This window comes from Cryptomeria japonica, chromosome 5 (assembly GCF_030272615.1).
Source record: "Cryptomeria japonica chromosome 5, Sugi_1.0, whole genome shotgun sequence".
Taxonomy (NCBI): Eukaryota; Viridiplantae; Streptophyta; class Pinopsida; order Cupressales; family Cupressaceae; genus Cryptomeria; species Cryptomeria japonica.
The window spans coordinates 830,491,515-830,518,821 of record NC_081409.1 but is presented as its reverse complement, the minus strand read 5'-3'; positions in this window follow the sequence as shown (position 1 = coordinate 830,518,821).

The following is a 27,307-nucleotide window of genomic DNA, read 5'->3' as shown; positions in this document are numbered from 1 at the left end:
TTTATTTCAATTAAAATCCTTCTCCATCCACTTGCACTTTCCTACATCTCCCACTTGCCTCCTAAACCCCTTCTAGATTCTTCTAATCCCTTCCAATTTAGCCTAATTCATCTCCTAGTTATTGTCACATTCCTAAGCAAAGAGAAGTCACTTCTCAAAGCCTCCAAGGTCTTCAATAACCATTAAAGGTTTTGTGTCTTCAAATGGTTAACCTCTAAAGTCTTCCAAACCATTAAAGACTCTTACATAACCATTTATGGTTAACTCATCTTTGACCTTTGGTTAGAGACTTTCACTCTAACTTAACCCTCATCTAACATAAGGGTCTCATCAAGCATTCATGACTTTAACCTTGTTTATCCCTTTAACCCCGGCACAAGAGTTTACCCCTTGGGTAAAAGATTTATCCATTCGATAACCCTAATGTAACCTTAACCCTTACCTCCTAAGGTAACCTTCATGTCTCCTCAAGAATTTAATGCTTCTTACATCTCTTCTCAAGCAACCTCTCATTGACAATTGTCACCATTTCATTGGCGAGAATTGTAAACATGGATTGATTTACTTTCAATCCTAGCCATTATTAAGATTATTCAAGCTTAACCCTCCATTGCCCTATTTTCCCTATAAATAGAGCTCTCATTTCTCATTTTCATAATCTCCAAGCTTTCATGTATCTACATTATAGCCTAAATTACTAAACATTTAGTCTTTCTTTGTTAAATCATCATAATATCATTTAGAAGCATTTTAATATATCATAGAATATTCATGTTAGACTAGTATATCATTGCTAGGATAATTTGCTAATCTTATCATCATATTAATGCTAGCTTAATCATCATAGTTTTTGTAGACACATAAATCTGTCCACTTAATTAAATAAATATTTAATATTTATTTGATTGTTTTAACCATTAATAAATAGTTAATTAAATTAATATTTAATTAATTCAGCTTCAACCTCTCCTTCTATTAATTAAATAAATTATTCAATTTATTTAAATTTATTCATTAAGCCACACTCTAACAAATAATTAATTGAATAAAACATATTTATTTAATTTAACCCCTTTCCTCCTTTAAATAAATAAATAAATATTTATTTAAATCCCTAAACTACCCCCCCGCCCCCCACACCCCCCTCCCACTTTCATTCTCCTACAAACGCAAGTTGCACTATTTGATTGGAATAAAGTAATTTTTACTTTAATTAAAATCCTATTTTCTCTCATCCACCAAACCCACTTGCATCCTAAACCCATTCTATATTCTTCTAAACCATTCCTAATTAGCCCAATCATCCTCCCTAATTATTGTCACATTCCTAAGCAACTTGAAGTCACTTCTCAAAGCCTCCAAAGTCTTTAAAATGCATTAAAGGCTTTATGTCTTCAACAAGTTAACCCCTAAAGTCTTCTAAACCATTAATGGTTCTTACATAACCATTTATGGATCTTACATAACCATTAATGGTTAATTCAACTTTCCCACAGGGTTAGAGGCTTTCCCTCTAACTCAAACCCCATTTAACTCATGGGTCTCTTCAAACATGTATTGTTTTGACCATGGTTATCTCCATTAACTCTTGCACAAGAGTTTGTCCGTTGGATAAAGGCATTATTCATTGGATAAATGTTTTATTCACTAACTCAAGCATAAACCTTACCTCCCAAGGTAACCTTCATGTCACCTCAAGCATTTAATACTTCTTCCCTCTCCTCTCAAGCCATCTCATGTCGACATTTGTCATCCTGGGATTGGGTTGAAAATCCTCACATGGATCATAAACCCATCAATCCTGGCCCTTGTTGAGATTACTCAATCTCAACCATCCATTTCTCCATTTTTCTTATAAATAGAGCCCATTCCTTCTTCAAAAGGATCTAGAAATCTTTATGCATCAGATTTATAGTCATTTTGAGAGAACATTTTAGAAGCATTTTGTGTTATTATTTTGGCTAAAATTAACATAGAATAATTAAGGTCTTTTCCCATATTAGCTTGTTTACACTTGCATAGGTAGTTATTTTTATTTTCATAATCTTGAATCTCCATAAGACATCCATAAATAGTGCCAAAACCTGAGGGCTACACTCATGTGGAACTTGGAGAGGAGAGGAACAAGGGAGGAGCAACTATGGGCATATTGGAGAGCATCTTGGCCCTTGGGGGGTTTTATTTCCTTCCTTCGTTTTTGTATGCTTTTCATTATCTGTTTTATATCTCTCTTGATAAGCATGTTTAGGATCATAGTTCCATTTATCTTTTATTTTTTATTGTCACTAACAATACTAACGTTTGAATCTCTGTGTCTTGTTCATCCTTTTTAGTGTGCATCATTTGGTGAACCCAACTTAAATCAAACACGCAACCTTCTGATTATGTTTAAACTAACTTTTGTGTGATTTTCCTCATAAATTTCCACACATAAGTTGCGCTTTAGCACTTTTGACACTCGGTTTAGCGCCATTGTCAGAAGAATATTTAGTGCCTTTGTTCGAGTTCTAGTGCTTTTGATACAAGTTTTAGTGTTTTAATGATAGTTGTAGCATTTTTTTTGTTAAATAGTACTATTGTAATATTTTAGCGCCTTTGCACTCTCTGTCTGTCAGTCTTTTCATTTTGTCAAATAGTTTAAATTAGCACGTCTGCTCATGTTTTAGCATTGTTGGTATTTATTTTACACTTTTGCTAATTCTTCGGTGCTTTTGTCCAAAGTAGTGCTTCTGTGTTTAAACAAAGTAGTGCTTTTGAAACAGAGAGTTCAAAAAAAATTGTAACCGAAAAAAAACTTAGGTTTGTAGAAGACCACCAAAAAGATCTTCATTTCACTAGTTTTTTCGTTTTTTACAGGTTACTAACGTTTTTCTTGCAGTATTCGAGGAATTAAAATTAGGAAAATCTATTTTCTTTTCTAGCTTTTTAAAAGTTGGGTAAAAAGAATTCATTTTCCTTTTGTTTAAAACGAACTTCATCTTTTATTTTTGGACTAAAATCAACAAGCATTTCAATTTGGGCTTAAAAAGAATTTTATTTGCAAGCTAAAAAGAGCCACAAATCAAACAAACAAAATTTGCTTTCTTGCAAGTTAGGTACAAACTTTTCAATTTGGGCTTTAAAACAAACCAACAATCTTTCATTTCTTGCAAGGATAAAATTCACAATCAATCTTTTATTTTGCAAGTTAAAAAGAACAAACAACTTGTCCATTTCTGTTTAAAAGCGATTTTACCTTAAACAAACGTGCTTTCAATTTTGTTGACTAAGATTTTTACTTTCCTAGTTAGAAAACAAATTGCTTTGTGAAATTAAAAAGAACATCATGTCTGTTGGAGCAACATATCCAAATAGTAAATAGATCACATTGTGATAAATAGTTAAAAAGAATAAGTGTTTTTCGTGATTGGCACGCTTGTGCAAAATTGTAGAGTGGTCCCATTTATAACACACACTATCCTCTCCATTGGCTCTCATGGTCTTGGGTGCAAGAGAAAAGTGTTAGTAATGCTCTAAATTTTTTATTTTTAAGAGAGGCTTGCCAAGAGACACATCACTCTTGGGAACGACCTTGCACGGTAAATCCTTCGAGCTGCTATAGAAATCAGGTGAGAGCGAAAGTTGTAGCCTTAGGTGTAGTTGTTCCTACAATGTAACTTGCCGAAAGGACATATGGGCCCCACCACAAGTTACAAGGCTCTTAAGTGAGTCATTGCAAAATGAACTTACATCCAAAGACATCGAACATTACTAGACACCTTTTATTCTAGAAGCCCACCCATTCTATTGATTGAGGATATTTGTGAAAAGTTTAGTGCAAGAGCATAGATGGTTTTGCTCCCAGTATACTCACCATACATATTTCCTTGAGTAGAAACATGACTTTTTGAAAGGCTACTTGTAGCTTTATGAAAATGGTAACCCCCCATCATAGGGATCATCTATCTGTTATGCTCGCACAAGACTTAGTATATCACATCCTTACCTTCCACGATGGGATTTGTAAGGTGTGTAGTACCAAAGTCAAAGAAATATCAAGATGTGGGCTGAAAATATCACAACTGGCCATGACCTTAGGGATAAAAAGTGTTTGAGTTGTCTTCATCTTATTTCAGACCAGTAATAATTTGGAGCAACTTCAGGCTTTGGGAACATAAAATACATGTGTAAAAGGGTCAAAAAGTTTATGATTGGGTTGATTTAGACCCACACCTATTGTGCCTTTTATTGAAAAAGAGCAAGATTATTGTGTTTGTGTGCTTGCTGTGTTTTCTTGTCAAATTAATTCAAAACAATTTTAAACCAAGTATCCATCCAACAAATCTACCTCAAACATTGATTAAAAAACAACATCAAAAAGTGAAACAAAGTATCAATTTGTATGACCATCACTCATATCTTGAGAAAATGAAATCTTCATCAAAGGACCACATTGAAAAAGAGACAACTTGGTTCAAAATATCTTATCAAAAAAAGGAAGCTTTTCTATATCAATAGACAACTATTTCTCTCACATAAGGTATTCGTACATCATATGCAATTGTACCTACAAGGCAAATCCAACGAATTTCACAAAGAGCCTTTGAGCAATAGAGCTTTTACTCAGTATAGAGCTTTTGATTATCACAAAAACAAAGGGGGCAAGATCAATCCTACTTTGTTTCCTCAAATCTGTATCACATACAATGAAGCTCAAGGCGAACCACTGACCCTTGAGAGAGAGGAAGAAGTAGAAACTCCCTTTGTAATAGAAATTTTTTATTGAGGTACTGTCATGCCCAAACTTTAGGTCAAGAACGGGATAATTTTTTTTAAAAAATTCGCAACTTAAAACATTTAAATTTTGCAAATATGAAATGCTCTAGTAAGTTTTCATCTTCACTACGTTCGAGTTAACTCTAACCACTAAATCAAGTAAACAAAAAAAATTTTAAAAAAATTAAATGCGGAATACTAAAAGAAATAATCTATTATCTCATCAAATTTAGTCAATAGATTAATTAAATCAAAACTCTCTAAAATAATTGATGAAGATAAAATTAATCTCCAATATCCATTAATTGTATTTTTTTTTTCCTTTTGGAACTAATTAAATTAGTCCTTGCTCTTAGTTTATAAATATCTATATTTTATTTTAACAATAATTAAAATAAGATTAAACTAAATCTATTAAAGGGTCAATTAAATTCATAATGAAAATATGTTCTATAGAGTTTTAATCTCACAAGATTCCTACATTTAGGTGGATTTATAATATTTCAACTTATTATAAATTTTTTTTTAAATATTAAACTTCATAAGTAATTTATTCAACTTATATAAATTTACCCATATGTTTATTATAAACATATATAGATTAAAAACACTTAATAAAATATCTAATCTAAAATTTACCCTATCCATTCATATTTTCAAACTATATATATATATATAATTTTCACAATTTTTTTAAAATATTCATGCAACCCTAACTTTATTATTATAAAAATAAAGTCTCTTTCTCTCATTATTTCTTCATTATTATTTTTTTTGAATACCCTAACCCGAACTGGGTTAGGGTTTCAAATTTTTTTTTTTCTTTTTGTGCAGGGGGGGTGATGAACGGATAATAATGGAAGAGGTGGCGAAGTTTTTGTTGGGTGTTGTGGAGGTGTTGGTTACGGTGGCGGGCGGTGGGCAGTGGGCGCTACTCACTATGTGAAACCACAGTGGCGACCGTCCACAGTGGGAAACCACAGTGGCGGCCATTCTTTGTGGTCACCCACAGTGGCAGCTCCTCCAACGGCACCGACAAGTGTGCTAAGCATAGTTCCTCAACAAAAAAAAATTTTAAATGTTTTTTCTCTATTTTTTTATTAAAATATTATTATTTTCTTTTAAATGCTAAGATTAATAAGTTATATATATATATATATATATATATATATATATATATATATCTATATATATATATATATATATATATAGATATATATATATATATATATATATATATATATATATATATATATATATATATATATATATTAGTATAGTTTTTTTCAAAGGAAAGGAAATAAATTCATTCAAACTGTAGACGTATAAAAATGACCATATTTCTAAATGAATATTTTATGTTCATTTCTCTATTTAGTTAAATAAATTACTCAATTTATTTAAATTAAATTCACTATATCCATTTAATGAATAAATCATTTTATTCAATTAAATTCCCCCTATCCACTTTTAATTAAATTCAAATTTAATTAAATAGTTATCTCAAATTGAATAAATCTAATTTATTTAATTTCCCCAAATTGCAACCAAATTGAATTAAATCATTTAATTCAATTAAATCCTATTATCCCTCCATCCACTTGCAAAATCTTAAACCCCTTTCTAATCCCTTCTAGAATCTTCTAATCGCTTCTAATTAACCTAACCCCTCCTCTAAACTTTGTCACATCCCTAAGCAAAGGGAAGTCACTTCTCAAACCCTCAAAGTCTTTGATAACCATTAAAGGCTTTCAACCTTCAACCACTAAATGGCTCAAAGTCTTTGATAACCATTGAAGGCTTTCAACCTTCAACCACTTAATCCCCAAAGTCTCCATTAACCATTAATGGTTAACTCAAACCCTCCTACATGGTTAAAACATTTGTTTTGACTCAACCTTCATCCAACCCAAGGGTCTTATCAGGCCATTAATGCTTTGACCATGATTATCTCTTAATCATTTGCACAAAGGTTTATCCTTGGATTAACTCTTAATCTAGTGGATAAGCCTAACTTAGACTTGACCCTTAGCCTCTAGATAACCATGAGGTCTTCTCAGACCTTTAATGCCTCCAACCCCTTCTCTCAACCCAACCCTATGTTGACACTTGTCACTATTTCATTGGTGCAAATTGTGCACATGGATCCCCAACTTTCAAACTTGGCCCTTGATTAAACCATTCAATCTTGACCATCCATTGCCCTGTTTTTGCTATAAATAGAGCTCTCATTCCTCCATAACAATCATCCTTCAAATTTGTAGCATCACACTTATGCTCAAATACATTCAAGCTTTCTCATTTCATATATGCTCATCATTTAGCCTCTCTTTAAATCAAGAAGCAGACTAAATATGCATGTTTATAATAATTTCTTTATCATTTTAGCTCAATCATAGATTAAATATATCATGTTAGGATAGTATTCATACTAATCTCGTCATCTTATCATCTAGTTTATTGCATTTCTAGAATCATACATAGCTTACACCGCATCTCATACTAAAATCAATCAAAGCATCTCTTGTTCTTGCATTTGCCATCCCTGAACCATTTTTCTCAGTGATCTGAGAGCAAAACATTAGTTTGAGGGACATTGTGAGATAGAGAACCATGGGACCCTCCTTGGGAAGCTGCGTAATATGTTATTACTCCATAGCTTGCATCAAGAAGTCCTGTGTGTGTGTGTGGACTAGTTTTTAAACAATATTTTCACATATTGAATTATATCAGCCCACTTTTCTCACATACATTTCTGGCGCCCACCGTGGGGCACGACCCCAAATAACAAATCGGTTTTTCAAACTAATCACTTTTGTAGGTCCGCAGGAAATAAGAATCGGCACGTGGAAAACATTCCCTAGCGCATCTGGTTAACAGTCTAGCGCATCCCGCTTGCTATTTAGCGCTTGGGCTCTATACTTTAGCGTGTGAAGACCCTACTTTAGCGCATGACTCCCACTAATATTTTTCTATAGGTCTCGACGCGGGCGAAACATAGAGTAGCGCATGCAGTAAACACGATAGCGCATCCATCCCACAGTGCAGCGCTTTTAGACCATCATCCAGTGCGTGTAATTCACATGTTAGCGCATCAAATTTCTAATTTTACTGCAGGTTTCAGCGTAGGAGAGAGAAAAAGATAGATCAGCGCTTCCAACATACAGAATAGCGCATTCAGAAACTAGAGTAGTGCTTTGATACTTAGTTTTAGCGCATCAAGTGTCTATCATAGCGCATACAGTCTGTTATGTAGCGCATCAAAGATAGAAACAAAAATTGTAACCGAAAAGTAAAATTTTAGACTTGTTGAAGTCCACAAAATCCTCTGTTTTTTCTAACTACTGTGGTGGTATTTTGCAGGATTTTAACAGTTTCTTGTAGGTGGAGCAAGAAATTTTTATTTTAAAACGATTTCTTTTGTTAACCGCAAAATCAAAAATTTTGCTTTGTTGACCAAAATTCCTTTTCATAGATCAGAAAATCACTGCTTTAAAAGGTAAAATAAACACCATGTGTTTGTGAAGCAACATCTCCACATAGATTTTAGCAAATCACTGATTTGAAAGGATAAAATAAACTAAATTGATTGCTTTGTCTCGAAAGTGGAAGGAATATGCTCTCCCCTTAACTTGGTGATCAAAAATCCAGATCACTCTTACAGCTTTCTTTAAATTCAAGCAATAAAACCTTTAGCAAGCCTGCCTTCCCAAGAAGTTGCAATCAACTCTTAAAGTCATTTATGGCTGGTGTGAACGGAACGACCTAAGTGGGGAATGACTTTGACGCCAAGAAATCCAACCCACTATAATCAAATGTGGAAAGTGACAAAAGTCCTTTTCAATGGTTGCACGTAGTGATTAGCCTTCCCCCAATATCCTCGAGATACGTAAAGCCTTTGTTCTAAAGGTTGGGAAGCCTTCTAAGAGAGTTTATCACTAACGGTCAAACAGGAAGCCTGATTACGAACCATAGAAATAGAAGTTTTGAACTGAGTCAGTAACCAGACATTTATAACATCATAGTGCAAGGGTGGGGAAGAATCCGCCCCCAAGATTACTCACCATATATCTCCCAAGATAATTACTCAACTGTGAAGCGATTCACTTTGAGTTAACTTCTGGCAAAAGGCAAAAAAATGGGCGCCCTCTAGGGGGTGACACGGCTATTTGAGCTGACGGAGTATCGAAACTAGTGGGCTATGATGTTATTTATGACCCTTGACTAAAGAGTCTTTCTGAAGTGTATTACTTGTATCAAAACCTATTAAAACATTGGAGATTTGAACACATCCTCGCAGAACATACACTTTTTGTTAGATTAGGCAAAAATGGTTGTACTTTTTATGCCGTGCTTGCATTTATTACCTCAGAAAATCATCCATCAAGCTTGAAAAATTCACAAAAATTTTTCAAAATCGATAAAAACTGAACCAAAGAAAAATCATCAAAGCAGTTTAGCGCATCAGAGAAATCTCTTAGCGCATGGAATACTTCTGTTAGCGCATCCAAACCTCATGTTAGTGCGTTGGTTCAAAAAAGTAGCATTTTCATCTCAAGGCAAAACAGTTAAAGTCCTTTAGCGCATCCGAAAAACATTCTAACGCATGGAAGCAACATCTTAGCGCGTAGGAACCAAAAATTAGCGCATAAAGTCAAACAGATAGCGCGTCACAGGCCCAGGGTAGCGCGTAGCTTTTTCAACAGTTAGACAACAATTTTTAAAACAGTTCGAACTTTAGCGCGTGGAAGCAATAGCTTAGCGTGTGGAAACCAAAAATTAGAGCATACAGTCAAACAGTTAGTGTGTGGCATTTTTAGGATAGCGCATAACTTCTTCAACAGTTTGACAACAATTTTCTAAAAAAATCAAACTTTAGCGCGTGTCTGGGGGTAGCCTAGCGCGTGTGGTTAGTCTTTTAGCGTATCAAGTTATTTCAGTAGCGCATCTAGACTCTGTTCTAGCACGTGATACAAAACAGGAAAACAAAGAACAAAACCAAGAAAAATTTTGACAATTCACAAACATTTTCAGAAGCCTTTTTCATCAAAAATCATCTTTCATCAAACCAGAGTGACAAAAACAAACCACTAAAACTATTTCTTGAGCTCAATTTGTGTCAAAACAAAAGTTGTCAAAATCCTAAATGAATCGCACAATAGAGGACATCTCACCTATCATAATCCGAAAATTTCATCATCAGTATCATCAGAATCCTTTACCATCTTATAGATTTTTATCTCAAAACACTTGTTTAGAATTTTTAAATTGTCAAATCCAGTTTCCAGATCGAGAAGCTTTTATCCATATCATTTGACACGCTTTGTCGTGAAGCAGCATCTAAACCTTCACTCTGATAAAGTAAGATTTAAAATTTTCAAAAATAAGAATCAACTGAATCCAAACTAATCAAAGGAAATCATTGATCACTTATGCATGACTAATCCCCTTATTCTGAGAAGAAAGAACCTCTATCATAACATCATGTTGAAGAAACAACAACCTAGTTTTTCCAAATTCATCAAGAGAAATAAGTTTTTATACATCAATCGTCAACTCTTCAAATCTCATTGGGTATTCCTTCATCACGTCAAACGTTACATCCAAAAAAAATCTAGCGAATTTGACAAAGAACCTTTGAAAACAAGAGCATACTGTCAAAAGTCTGCTTTTAATCAAACCATAAACCGCAGTGGAAAGATCAATCCAGCATTCTTGCCCGACGAGTGCATCACGTATAGCACATCTCGACCAAAACCACCAACACCCGAGCAACATATCAACGAGGCTTTTGTCCCCTTCATCACTGAAAGTTTCTACATAAATGCTTGTTACTTGCTCTCAAAGAGACAAACAAAGCGAGGCACACGCTGAGTCTAGTATGAATCAAAGATTATCAAATCCTTTTGAAGTTCCACCCGTAGAAGAACCTAAAATTACCAAAGCACTTCCTTGGGAATGTCAAGAAAACCCTTCCTTCCAAAAAATTATCAAAAAACTCATGGAAAATGACATAGAAAAATATCTGTTGATGCTTACAATCAAAGGCGTTAAACTTCTCGAAGATTTCGACCCAAACATTTTTCAAACCGGATCTCGACAATATGCATATCAAGAACAACACAGAGAAGAAGAAACTCACATACCTGAGCAACATATTCCAGAACAACGCATACCAGAAATGCATATACCTGAGCTAGAAACACCAGAGCAACATATACCATTTACCACACCTTTTCAGCTAAGAACCAATACAAGGAAAGAACTTTTTCCTTGATAAGACAATATACCTTTGGCAGCCCTTACTCAACAAATGCAAATGTTGCAAAGGCAAATACAGGATATGCAACAAGGGACAACAGTGTGGTACTCTTTAAACGAAATCTGTCCTTACCCATTTGACAGAAGCTTGATCATGGTGCCTTTTCCTCCAAACTCGGACGTTCCCAAATTTGATAAATATGATGGGAAAAGTGATCCCCGAGATCATGTTCACAAATTTTGCACACTGAGCCTTGAATTTGCTCATGATGACACCTATTTGATGAGGTTATTCCCCAGAAGCTTGGGAGGGCAAACCATGGAATGGTTATCCAAAATTTTGCCACCTGTGAGATCATTTGATGAGTTGGTTAACAAATTCATAACCCACTATTCCTACAACATCCAACATTCCATAACCATGCTAGATGTTTGCAATACCAAACAAAAGAACAATGAAACATTCATGGTATTCCTTCAATGCTGGCGACGCATGGTCTCCAGATATCCTCGAGATATTCCCGAAAAGGAGAAAATGGAAATCTTCATCGATAACTTGAATGGCGAGATGAGTTACAGACTGAAACTTCAATGCATACCATCTTTCACTAAATTGATTGAAAATGGCATTCAAGTGGAAGAAGCTTGTGTCAAAAAGGGAACACTCAAATTCTACAAGGAAGGAACAAACTAATCAAACTACAATAACCAGAACAACACCAACCTTGACAAATCTCGATTTTGGACCCGAAACAAAAACGAAGGCAACAATGAAACACATGATCCCAAATCTAAACAACTAGTGCTTGCATTATCTGGAAATCCTCAAAATACGAAAAATCTTAAAAATGCTGCTCCAAATGTTAATACATATGCACAAAACACTGATCAAGGACAACTCAACACAAACAACACTCAAAACAAAAACATGAATCCAAGACCTAACAACAATTCACACAACAACACAAACAATTTCCAAAAGCGTATCTTCACACCACTGGGACAATCATTAGAATCCGCATTCAGAGAACTTTTGGCAAACAAAATTTTGTCCTTGCCTCCAATCAACAACTATGAACCCCCAATCAAACCACCTTGGTGGAATGATTCGCACTATTGTGATTTCCATCGCAATAAGTGTCATAGAACAAATGAGTGCATGCAATTGAAACACATAGTATAGGACATGATTGATTGAGGTGACTTAACGGTCGATGGTCTCAAAACAAATGGTGATCACGGAGCCTTTAAAAATCCTCTCCCAAATTACGACAAAGATGGAGCATCAACTTCAGATGATGCACGCGGAGCTCATATTAATCACATCTACAACAATACCATCAACCACATATCAGCTGAAGATCATCAAGTAAATGTCATCACCATTCGAGATCGGTATGATCATGAATCAATCAATGTCACAACCCAAACTCAGAAATATGTCTTGAAAGGACATACTGCACCTACAACTACCACACCAAAAATCCAATATGACTTGGTCAACCAATTACACAAGACTCCAGCTCAGATATCTATCCTGGAATTATTGAAACTATCGCCAAAGCACAAAGACATATTAGAGCAAGCGTTATTGGAAACAAATGTACCTCAAAATTTGGATACAGATAGATTTCAAGCTATGGTTGCTCATATGACTGGACCTCATAACCTCACCTTCTCAGAGAATGATAATACTTCCTTGAGTCATCCACATAATACTCCTCTCCATATTGAAGTCATTGTTTGCAAACACCGAGTAAAAAGAGTCTTAATAGATGGAGGAGCCGGACTTAATATATGTACTTTAAAGCTTATCCATGCATTAGGCTTCTCAGAAGGATTTATTGATCCCTACAAAAAGATTACCATAAAAGCATATGATGATGAAGAGAGGTCCTCTAAAGGCATAGCGATATTACCTATTCAAGTGAGACCAGTACAAAAGGATACTATATGTCAGGTCTTAGATATTGATCTAACTTACAATATCTTGTTAGGACAACCCTAGATACATGAAATGCAAGCAGTACCTTCTACGTATCACTAGTGTGTCAAGTTTCCCTATGATGGACAAGAAATATCCATATCTGTTGATCACAATCCATTTCAACATTGTAATGCAATGGGGGCAGCCCAGGACAGTTTGGTTCCTCATAATAGAGAAAAGCAGCGATCTTCAACATCAGATCAACACACAGCAAAACCCAACTCCTTATGGGGAGACTTCAAGCAGAAAATGCAAATCAAAGACCAAAGTATGGGAGAATACTCTTTGGAGCCTTTATCTTTGGCCAAATTACCAACATCACCTAGATCGCATGGTTTGCCTACTACATCAACACATATGGCCACTCAGCCCATCACCAAATTTGATGGTACCTTCATCCAATTGGGCACTCTAGCACATGAATCAGAAGATAAAGATATTCTTAGTTGGTTATATAAAAATGAGGAAGAAGATCATAGAGCAGCCGCTCTGGACATTGTTCTACCAACACACCTGTATGGAAAAGGCTACTTAATCATGAAGCAAATGGGATATGGTGGTAAAGGACCTATTGGCAAATGCAAAGAAGGAGTCACTGAACCTATAGATCTTCCTTCACAACCTAGCAGAAACAAAGCAGGATTGGATTCCAAACTCACGTTTCTATTGAAACGGCCGCCACACCTACCTACCAAACCTCAATGGAAAGTAAAGATGAAGTACAAAGAAAAATCCTGGCAGGAAGCACTCTTTGAATCTACACAAACAATCCGCAAGACACAGGAATGTCAAGATCAGAAGTTACATTGGGAAAAGCTTCTAAGTCATAAGAAGGCCCTATCTGCAGCAGTAGCTCATATTCAAACACCAATATCTCAAGAACAAATCATGTCATCTCCAAATACCGTTCTTCCTCCCCGAGGAAGTACAGTCTATGAACAAATCCAGAAAGTAGAGGACAGATCTGACACAAAATCAACAACAACCATCAAAATGGTATCCATCATCAAAGATTTGTTTTCACCATACAACATACCTATTTACAGCACAGATAGAATCTGGGATGATGCCTATGAGACGGATTCCAATGAATATGAATGGGGTACTTGCTCCATTACTAATACAGATATCCCTAGTGATACTGATTCTATATCTATCTCCCAAGAAGACCATAACGTAGAAGATAGACCTCTTGAATTTGGACCGCAGAATATCTATGACGCCGAGGAAAGCGAACAGGAACATTATGAGCAAGTATATGTAGAGGATAATACCATCGAAGACCTCGACAAAATCCTGAACTTCTTTAAAACCAAGAACCATCACGATGAAAACTCTGTTCTAACACTCACATTAGCCAAACTTGATCCACTTAATGATTCCTTACCACTTGTCTTTCCTGACCTCATCGACTGGGATGAACCTGAAATCTATGCTATACCAATTTTCCCCAATGATGAATCTATTATCCATTACCTATGTACCATAAATCCAGAAACAAGCTCTACCAGTGAACACAATAATGATATCTACAAAACAGGGAGTGCCAAGTCTCTCAGTCACAAAAATGAACCAAATAAAGGATCTAATGCTGAAAACCAGTCAATGGCAGTTCTAGATCATAGAAAAGTAAAAATAAAGGACACATCTGAGGGTGAAAACCTTTTTAAGGCACCTAACGATGGGAGACTTGACACTCTTCCTAAGCACTTTCATGAGTGATCATCCATATTGATTGAACCCACTCAATCAATCAACATTGGCACCATAGAAGCAGTTAAGAACCTACACCTTGCAGAATCTCTGACAAAGGCAGAAAGATCAGCATTCATCATTTTCTTTAAAGAACAGCAAATTAACTTTTCTTGGTCATATGCTAATATGTCTGGGGTGGATCCACACTTAATCATGCATCATCTATCCATTTCTACAGGAGTTAAACCAGTAAAGAAAAAGCTATGAAAGATGAATCCATAGATGGCACTTATGGTCAAAACTGAACTAAAGAAACTATTAGATGTCGGATTCATCCGACCCATTGACTATGCAGAATGGATTTCCAACATCGTTCTAGTATCAAAACCAGATGGTAGTATTAGAATATGTACTGACTTCAGAGACGTCCACAAAGCTTGTCTAAAGGATGACTTTCCTCTGCCCAGTATCGACATCATTGTAGATCTCACAGCAGGCCATGCAATGCTCTCACTAATGGACGGTTTCTCAGGCTATAACCAAATCAAAATAGCCCCAGAAGATCAAGATAAAACCATGTTCACCTGTCCTTAGGGAACGTACTGTTGGAATGTTATTCCTTTCGGCTTGAAGAATGTCGGGGCCACTTATCAAAAAGCAATGACCTCAATATTCCATGACATGATGCACATGTTTATGGAAGACTATGTGGATGACTTACTAGCTAAATCGTTCACCAGAGCAGAACATCTTGGTATCCTAACAAAGATTTTCGATCAATTAGTGAAATTCCAAGTCAGGCTCAACCCTAAGAAGTGTGTCTTCAGGGTTACATCAGGCAAGTTACTAGGCTACATAGTCTTAGCTAAAAGTATTGAAGTAGATCTAGCAAAGGTACAAGCCATCATGGACATGCCACCACCACAGAATATCAGCCAACTTAGATCTCTACAAGGATGACTTCAATCAATCAGGTGATTCATCACTCAGCTAGCAGATAAAAGTCTCCCATTTAACCATTTACTACACAAAAATGTACCATTCAAATGGGAGGCCAAGTGTGCAGAATATTTTTACCAAATCAAACAATACCTGATGAATCCACCAATTCTAGTACCACCAGTCATAGGAAAGCCTCTTATTTTATATATCTCAACAACAGATATATCACTGGGGGCACTATTGGCACAAGAAGATCAACAAGGAAAGGAACGAGCCATATATTACATCAGTAGGACATTGAATGGCTGTGAACTCAACTATACATTCATTGAGAAGGCTTGCCTAACAGTGGTCTTTGCATCTCAGAAGTTCTGACATTATATGCTAGCACACACCATCAAGCTGGTTGTAAAAATTGATCCTCTCAAATATCTACTCAGCAAGGCAGTTCTTACAGGCTGATTGGCTAAATGGGTCATGATTCTCAGTGAATTTGACATCCAATACAAAGAAAGGTGAGCCATCAAAGGACAAGCAATTGCAGATCAGTTGGCTGAAGCACCCCTACCAGGAAAACACACCATGGAGATTGAATTTCCAGAAAGGGATGTTCTTGCTCTTTCTACTAAACAATGGACCCTGTACTTTGATGGATCTTATACACAACATGGTTCAGGTGCCGGCATTTTATTCATCACTCCTGAAGGACACACTATACCAAGATCATATCGGCTTATGTTTCCATGCACCAATAATGTGGCTGAATATGAAGCACTAGTCATAGCATCAAAATGGCCGTAGAATGGAAAATCACAAAGTTAAAAGTCTATGGGGACTCATGACTGGTCATCCATCAAATCAACAATTACTATCAGACAAAGGATGACAAGCTATTACCCTACAAGCGAATGGTGGATGATTTCAAATAGTATTTTGTACACATCACCTTCGAACAAATACCAAGGTTGAACAACAAAGCAGCCGATGCAATGGCTACTATCACTTCATTACTACAAATTCCAGAGCAATAGAGTCGTTACGAGTTCCTGGTAGAGCAAATGTTCTCCCCTGCCTATGACCATTCTGAATCCCAGGTTATCTATGCCTTAACTGGTTCAGATTCTCCGTTATATGGACCAATATACGACTACCTCAAACACAATATCTTACCCATTGACCAATCCCATAACCAAAAACGTAACTTTATCCGACAAGTTGCCCATTACACCCTTACCACTGATACTTTGTATCGTCGAGGTCTCGATGGTACTTTTCTTCGTTGTCTTGATCGTAATGATTCTGATTCTTCTTTACACAAGCTTCACGAAGGTATTTGTGGCACACATTCTAGTGGCACTACCCTTGCTAAAAATCTTCTAAGGATGGGATACTACTGGCCTGCAATGGAAACAGATTCATATCACTTTGCTAAAAAATGTCCTAAATGCTAGATCCATGGCAACTTGATACATGCACCAGCATAGGAATTGCAGCCATTTACAACTTCCTAGCCCTTTTGTCAATGGGGGCTGGACTTAGTAGGCAAAATTCATCCTTTATCTTCAAATGGATACAAGTTCATTATAACTACAATAGAGTACTTTACCAAATGGATTGAAGCAGTTCCCATGACCACAGTGACTGGGAAACAAATTGCCTCTTTTATCCTAAATTATCTGATCTGCAGATATGGTATTCCAAGTTCAATCATCACAAATAATGGACGACCTTTCAAAAACCAAGATGTACAGGAACTATGTGAAAAATTCAAAATCCAACATCGGTTTTCTACACCATATTACCCACAGGGCAATGGTCAAGAAGAGGCATCTAACAAAACAATACTAAAAATCCTCAAGAAAATAGTGAATGATGTAGGCAAAGATTGGCATGTACAACTCAATCCAGCACTTTGGGCATATAGAACCAGCATCCGCACACCTACAGGAGAAACAACATACTCATTGGTATATGGGTCAGAAGCAATTTTACCCCTGGAGGTAGAAATCCCATCTCTCAGAGTCTCTTTAAAAGGCTTAATCCCAGATGAAGAGTATCGAGTTAACCAACTACAAGAACTTGAACTCTTAGATGAAAGACGTCAGCATGCTTATACTCATCTCAAAGCATATCAACAATGCATGTGTAGGAGCTACAATCATAAGGTCATTCCCCGCAACTTCAAAGTTGGTGACTTAGTTCTCAAAGAAAATCTAAGAAATCAGCAAGATCGAGAAAAAAAAAGGAAATTTGAACCTAACTGGTTGGGTCCCTATGTCTTCATATCAGTTTATGGATCAGGTGCCTATCAACTAACAAATTCAAAGGGCAATGTGCTTGACGAACCAACTAACAGCATTCATCTGAAAAAGTACTACACTTAAGTGGCCTAGTGCACGGAAAAAGCAAAAATAAGCAAAAAACAATAAAAAAATCCAGAAAAACAAGAAAAAATAAAGTACAATAAAAACAAATAGTGAAAACCTAGTAAACAGGCGCTCTTGTGAAAGAATGGCTCCTCCATCTATATCCATACCATTTTCTCCATACAAACACTATCGGCCATCGCCTGACACTCAGCAAAAATCCATTCAAGACATACTTAGCATAGTCACTATCCTGATTTGTATATATATATCCTCTTACTACTAATCCACCATGGCTTGGAATCATTGTATATATTCATATCAAGAGGCACACTCAGCTAGGGGCATGTAAATCGTCTAAATATTGCAAACATTCAAGACATCAAGACTACTTGCAAAACTCAAAAACATGACATCCAACAAACCACAAAAACCAAAAAAAAATAAAAAACTACGCTTAATAGCCAAACAAAACCAAACAAATCAAAAATACCAAGGATGGATGATTTTCTGAAGTACTGAATGTTGCACTATAGCATAAAATCTTAGCTAGTTTTGCATTTTGAACTTTTTGAATTATTGGATTCTCTTCCTTGTCTCACTAAATTCTTCATAGCTAGAGGTCAAGGGGAACTTCCAATATTTTCTTAGTCTTCTATCTACGAGGCGATCACTTGTACGGTGTGAATACATGCCTTGGGATGTGATACATCGAATATCACTAAAGGCCTGCTTCCACTTCACGCATACCAATGATCTAATCTTGTCTGTTTACGCAATACACACTCAGGTCATCCTGGTTCAATTATACCTTGACGCTTGTGCTATCTTGCAAAATCAAATATCATGTAAATTTTTCTTAGGTCATTATGGTTCAATTATACCATTATGCTTGTATAAATTTTCAACATATCCTAAACAAATCAATTCTTAATGATGAAACCTACAAAGAAAGCAAACACATGGTTCTATTGGATGGCAAATACAGAATGAGGGATGCTCCAAAAACAATTAGCTGCATATCATTTAAACATCATTTAAGCATCATTGCATATCATTTTAACATCATTTACATATCACGATACACTTAGCAGCATATTAAAACATACATCTCATTTTCAAGATACATCTCACAGCATATAAAAGCATACATCCTGCATCATACATTACATCATATATTTAAAACATTGCATCATCACACAAAATAACCCACATAGCATGCATCCATATCAACACATTACATGATAAAAAATGGTGCCATCTATATATATATTTCAAAGCTGATCAAAATCTACAAAATGTGTTCAACACTATGTCCAGTACAAAGAATAACAAATGATCAAAATACAACGGAGACCATGTCTCTCAAGTATGACTATCCCCTGACAGAGATGGTCTTGCTCTAGATGCTCCCGCCCCTGGATCTCCAAGAGGGTCCTGTCTCGATGGCCCCGTTACACCTCGGCTCTCAGATCGTGACCTAGTGGCTTGAGATCGACTCGATCTCGACTATGCAAAACTCTCTACTCGTCGATCCCTGGGTACTACAGCCTCATAATGCCACCTATAATACTCTGCCTCCTACGCCCTCAGTGTCAACTCTCTAAGGGTGTCTCTCATCGGACCACCCGCTGCTGCTCTCTGCACACTTGCCACCACCTCCTCCGCTCGTGCCCTCCACTCTATCTCCGTATCTCGCTCAGTAGTCAACTAAGAGATCTGACACTGATAGGTCAAAATCTGTGCCTGCAGCTGCTGCACAGTAATCTGCAAGGTTCGTATCTGAGTGTCCTCCATGTGACCTGGCACTCGAACTCGTAGCAGTACCTATGCTAGAGGAACCCCTCCCACTCGGCCTGTCCTCGGTATTGGAGGTGGGAGTACATCTGTCCTCCTCCTCTATGTTGGTCACCTCGGCTCCTCCTCACCACCCACTGCAACCAGCACCTCCCCCACTCTCCCCTCTCTACCGGCTCTAATAGCCAATCCACCTCTCCCCCTCTCTATCCTCCCCTATCTCACTGCTCGCTCCACACCTCTATCTCCCCGTCTCCCTCTGGCTCCTCTCCCTTGTCCTCCTCCTCCATCCTCCCCATCATCTCCCCCATCTCCCTCCTCCTCATCTGAATCAAAGGCTGGCCTCATCTCCTCAGGATCAAATATCCTGGCCACCGCTCACGTAGAAAACAAATGGGTGAACTCATCTGTCATCCCCGCATCCTGGATCTCTGGGGCATAATCCTAGATCTACCTAACCAACCCCACAAACTCCTCCACCACCACGACACTATCAATAGTCGGCCCCCAATTGGCCACATCTTGCTGCCGCTGTGCATAAAGGCACGCTCCCTGAGGAATACCCTGCTGGCGCCCGAACTGCCTCAAAACTTAGGTCACCACAAACCACTCAATCACGAACAGGGTCCTCCCAATCAGATACCTAGTCATAAATACAAAGGGCATCTCCAACCCATCCTCAGCCCACACCTCACATCCTGTATATGGTATCCAGGTGACCGTATCAATGTCATCAAAAACCCTCCTCCAATGCTCTAGTTTGCCCAGCTTATGCTGGACAACTAGACCTCTATATTTGTAGGCATATGCTGCACCTACGAGCCTATCCCTATCTGCTAATGGCCTCGCTGCTGGAATATGCTCCCAGCACCATACCTATAAGAAAGTCACGCCAGCTGACAAACTGCCGTAACCAAGGTATACTACCTCATGCAGACTCCTTTATAAATGAGCCAGCATTGCTAACCCCCATGCAAACCTCTGGCCCTGAGTGACCATCTCCTCCAACACTAACCCCCATCCCACTGAGAATCTCTTTGACCTACGATTAGGACAAACGAATCCCCCAATGAAACCTGCTAGTATGGATGGCAGTGGTGCATAATCTAGGTCCAAGAACTCCTGCCAAGGGATCTCATAACCACAGACAGTATCATCCTGGAATATCCAGTGCAGTGCCTCTATGCCACCCTCCTCTGATTGCTCGTACGATAGTAATGCACCTACCACAGGAATGCGCAGAATTCGGTAACAGTCCTCAGGTGTAACTATCATCTCTCCAGTGGCAAAATGAAAGGTGTTGGTGTCGCTATGCCATCTCTCTGCCAAAGCTGTCAAAAGCCCCCAATTCACAGTGAACCGAGGCATATCCAGGAGAGAAGTCAATCCACATCTCTCGATAATATCAAGGTCTGCTTGCGACAATCGCGGTATCAATGTCCATGGTCTAGAGAATCTCTCCCTCGACTGTACCACGCCCAATCGCTCCTATCAACAAACAAAATAAATCCAATATCAGTTTCCACATCAAATCAAAAGATATCAAAATCAAACTTACATCAACAAACATGAAACAATTTGCTTATCTACATCAAAGTTCAAAATCCTATCATTTCATATCAACTTGTAAAACAACTCAAGTTCTCAAAAACCATATCAAAACATGTAACACAACTCATGTCTCCACAATCACATAAACTTGTAAAACAACTCAAGTTTCCCACCCATATCAGCTTGTAAAACAACTCAAGTTTCCAACCCATATCGACTTGTAACACAACTTAGGCTTCACACATTGAACTTGAAACAGAACACACAAACAAATCATATTTTGATAAACACAACATATTGATATCTATACATAACTTGAAAAATTGCAAATCAAAACAAGTTATATCAACACTCATATTGGACAAAATGCATAAAAACATGACAGACAGACCAAAACAAATTTTCAACTCGGCTCATTTTGAAAAAAAATTTTGATGTGCTAAAACAGATACCCAATGCGCTAAAACCATCCCACACGCTAGGCTATCTTTCCTACGCGCTAATCTATTTTCCCTATGCGCTAGACTGACTCTACGTGCTAATCTTCTTCCCCCATGCGCCACCTAACCTACCCTATGCACTAGACTCTATCTGCGCGCTAATCTATCCCTCCTAGGCGCTACCTGTTTGGCCCTATGCACTAGGTTAACCCTACGCACTAAACCCTCTTACCTATGCGAACCTCTGCGACCCCTATGTGCTAGGTTAGTCCTACGTGCTAACCTGTTGACCCAACACGCTAACCGACACTTTCCATGTGCTATTCTACCTATATGCGCTAACATATTTTTGCTATGCGCTATCTTATCTATTTCGGATGTGACCCCTAAAATTCGACTCAATGCGCTACTCTAAACTTTGTATGCGCTAAACTAAGCCCTAGACGTGCTAAAATGTTAAACCTAAACTTTGAAATTCAAAAAATGAGTAAAAACGACAAAATCAAAAGTCAAAAGAGGGTCAAAAATGTTGACTTACTAGTGGTCCATGCGCTACAGGTCTCCGATACCTCCGGACGCGCTCGAAACGGTGTCTGTGATAAGGAATAGGCATTTTCTCTCCAGAGCAAATTCTCTTTCTCCAAAGTCAACAAAGCACAAATGAATCTAAATCAAGCCCTTTTCCCCTTTTATAGGAGGAAAATGAAATTAGGGTTAACCTAATGGACCTGTAATATGGTCGCGGTCTCCCCTATACTATACCATTTGTAACTTATTAGGAGATGAATCAATTTACACACCTTTTACATGCACGAAATCCTATACATCATACGCAACTCATCCAATCAAATCAAAAAAATTTCAAAAAAATAAAATTGATTCATCTCCCGAGGGGGCATCACACATCAAATCGAATCTGGGGCACAACTTGCAAATCAAAAGAGCGACACAAAAATTGCATTTGATCATAAATCATGATAAGGCATCATTTTCTTTGAAATAACATGTGCACACACGTCACTTCAAAGAGGGGCAAAATGTAGACGTATAAAAATGACCATATTCTAAATGAATATTTTATGTTCATTTCTCTATTTAATTAAATCTAATTTAATTAAATTATTCACCTTCCTCTATTTAATTAAATAAATTACTCAATTTATTTAAATTAAATTCACTATATCCATTTAATGAATAAATCATTTTATTCAATTAAATTCCCCCTATCCACTTTTAATTAAATTCAAATTTAATTAAATAGTTATCTCAAATTGAATAAATCTAATTTATTTAATTTCCCCAAATTGCAACCAAATTGAATTAAATCATTTAATTCAATTAAATCCTATTATCCCTCCATCCACTTGCAAAATCCTAAACCCCTTTCTAATCCCTTCTAGAATCTTCTAATCGCTTCTAATTAGCCTAACCCCTCCTCTAAACTTTGTCACATCCCTAAGCAAAGGGAAGTCACTTCTCAAACCCTCAAAGTCTTTGATAACCATTAAAGGCTTTCAACCTTCAACCACTAAATGGCTCAAAGTCTTTGATAACCATTGAAGGCTTTCAACCTTCAACCACTTAATCCCCAAAGTCTCCAATAACCATTAATGGTTAACTCAAACCCTCCTACATGGTTAAAACATTTGTTTTGACTCAACCTTCATCCAACCCAAGGGTCTTATCAGGCCATTAATGCTTTGACCATGATTATCTCTTAATCATTTGCACAAAGGTTTATCCTTGGATTAACTCTTAATCTAGTGGATAAGCCTAACTTAGACTTGACCCTTAGCCTCTAGATAACCATGAGGTCTTCTCAGACCTTTAATGCCTCCAACCCCTTCTCTCAACCCAACCCTATGTTGACACTTGTCACTATTTCATTGGTGCAAATTGTGCACATGGATCCCCAACTTTCAAACTTGGCCCTTGATTAAACCATTCAATCTTGACCATCCATTGCCCTGTTTTTGCTATAAATAGAGCTCTCATTCCTCCATAACAATCATCCTTCAAATTTGTAGCATCACACTTATGCTCAAATACATTCAAGCTTTCTCATTTCATATATGCTCATCATTTAGCCTCTCTTTAAATCAAGAAGCAGACTAAATATGCATGTTTATAATAATTTCTTTATCATTTTAGCTCAATCATAGATTAAATATATCATGTTAGGATAGTATTCATACTAATCTCGTCATCTTATCATCTAGTTTATTGCATTTCTAGAATCATACATAGCTTACACCACATCTCATACTAAAATCAATCAAAGCATCCCTCATTCTTGCATTTGCCATCCCTGAACCATTTTGCTCAGTGATCTGAGAGCAAAACATTGGTTTGAGGGACATTGTGTGATAGAGAACCATGGGACCCTCCTTGGGAAGCTGCGTAATACGTTATTACTCCATAGCTTGCATCAAGAAGTCCTGTGTGTGTGTGTGGACTAGTTTTTAAACAATATTTTCACATATTGAATTCTACCAGCCCACTTTTCCCACATACACAAACATAAATAATTGTATATAAATTTATGTATGTATATATATACACATATATATATATATATATATGTATGTATTTATGTATATATTTTTTACTGTGTATTAATTCTAGGGCATTTTTTTTTAATATCTATGCTATTATTTTGTGTATTTGAAAACCATTTTAATAGATAAGTAAAGGTCATCGGTATTAAAATAAATCAATGTATATACTTCTTTTTAATTTAAATGTCATGCAGCTATAATTTAAATAAGATAGTTTATTTATTCCTCAGATTTATTTTCTGCAAGTAATTAAAATTGATAGAAGTATATAAATTTAAAACACAACTATTTAGATCGAGAAAATTATTAAAATAAAACTTCAGAGATGGTTATAATAATTTTAGATTTTATTTTCTGCAAATAAATAAAACAACAGAATTAAATAACTAACTTTTACATTACCATGTATAGATCTAAATGTTTTATTTCCAACCTACTGCATGCATGCAAATCTAATTCATTTCTTTTCTAATATTTTGTTTTAAATGCATTAATGGAATAAATAATTTTCTTACTTTTCAAAACATCCGATACACAACAAATGTTTTTTTTTTTTTTCAAAACTATAGGAAACTAAAACCAGAAATACTCATTTCTTTTCTACAGTACAACATAAATAAATATTACATTTCTTTAAAACATATTTCCAAGAAACTATCGTCACTTTTACAAATAGGTCTCTCATTTCTAATGAATGGGGACTTTTAAAGAATAATAAGTACATTTACAAATAATTTTCTGCAACAAATAACTCCAGCAAACTTCCACTTGTCATATTCTTTTCTTCTAACAACCTGCAATTTAATCAAAGTTATGACCATGGAGTGCTCACCTCCCAGCCTAGGCTAAATAGTAGCCACCCCCGAGCTTGGAGAACCAAGCCCTAGATAGGTTACACACATGCAAACACAACAACCAAGGGAAAACAAATCAGAAACACATTCCCAACCCAGGGCTACACTGCACCACACATTGTGATATCTTTTCAATGCTGGTAGTGGACCAAGTACCCTGAGGAGACTCCAAGTATTGTAAAACACAAAGCCACCTCATGACAAACCAAATACATCATAAGTATAACAACCCCACATCCTTATTCCCCTCAAGGCATTCATGCCTTATTTCCCTCCTTATGACCCCCATATGCATAAACAAGCCATGCAGCAAGGGTCACATAAATATCCCTTGTGATCACTCTCATAACAAGAGCCTCTCACTCGAGGGCTGTCAAACTTCTACCACCCACAAGACTATCCTCTCTCCCAAGAGTAGGAGGCCTTGGTTACTCCCAAAGCACATAAAATGCATACAATAAGTAAAACAAACAACTCAAATAATTTTCCAAGGAAAACATACAAGAAACTAGCCTTTTTACAAAAGCAATTCTTTTCTACATAACATGCAATATGAAAAACATTACAAGAAAGTTAAACCAACCTTCAAACTACCTAAAGGTATGCTACATTAGTTGAGGATGAGCAACCCAAATCCACAATCCCTTGCGTCTCTACACTTAGCCCAAATTCCTAAACCCAAATCTATCTTTTCTTTCAAAAATTCTTGTCTCCAAAAATGGAGACTGGGTGATTACCTGCAAAATCTCTCATTCTTTCCTAAAAAGGCCTAAGTGAGAGCTCTCACAGGTTTCTAAAATTGAAAAAAGAAAAGTTAGAAGAAGATCCAAAAGGACCTCTCATCAAAAGGGAAAGTTAGCAACTTAGGTGATGCCTTCTAATTTTCAATTTTCGCTCAACTTAGGAAACCCACTTTTTAGGGTGTCTAAATGGTCACATGGGAGTCGAAACATGCCTAAAATTACTCCTAACCCTTAGGTATACCTTATGGGCTTTAGGAAACACTCTTAAACTATCCCTAGGTGTCCATTTAACCCCTTTTAAGCCCCTCTAAAGTTAATTTTCGGGTCAAACTTAAGTTGACCACCCCAAAGATTTTCTACGCTAGAAAAATATACAACCACATTAAATTAATTGAAAAATTTATGGTTAAACAACTCCCTCCAAGAGGCAATTCAAAAATCAAAACATAAATCAACACGTGTCAAGTGACACAATAAAAATACTTTTACGAAATTATACAAGAAATTTTGTCTCTTGTTGGATTTATACAAATACATAAATTCAATCTAACACACATGCAATATCCACTTCCACAAATAAAATACTATACAAATGGGGTGTTGTCTCTCCAAATAGACAAACCCTGGTTTTACGAACGTACATAGGTCTAGGTTTGGTTCTACATAATATTTCCATGGTCACATGGATAATTTTCTTACGCAACTCAATTACACATTAGTAATTTCAAATAACCTCATATAATATAAAACACATGAATAAGAATACACATCAAACACCCTGCATACAATATACACTTAAACAAATCAATACATCTTATATCCAAATAAATCCACATAAGTAATTATCATAATTCTCATAATTTTGATCCACACATAAAACATGCATCCTATTTCTATCATCATAATAAATTCCTGCAAATCCAATAATGACATATATCATCTCAAATTCATCGTATTCTAGAATCATATATAGAGTTCTATATCATAAAGCATATAAATGAAGCATCAACATATAGCAATGTTATCCAAATCATGGAATCATATACGTTCTAAATCTATAATGCATAAAAATAAAGCATCCATAATAGTCTCAACATAAAAATCACTGAAATGCTAGACTGAGTCGGGGTAGGGCCTCACACCCTCCCCCTCTAGGCATGAACTTCCTCTTGGAGTTCATAAAAAAGATGAGGGTACCGTGATCTCATACATGCTGTGTCCTCCCAGGAAGTCGTAAACTCATCATAGCAATCCCACTGGACCCTAACCTAGTCCAGCTCTCAACCTTGAAGGGCCAACATTTGGCGTGCCAAAATACAAATGGGCTTCAAAGCTAGATGCCCGTCCGACTCCACCTA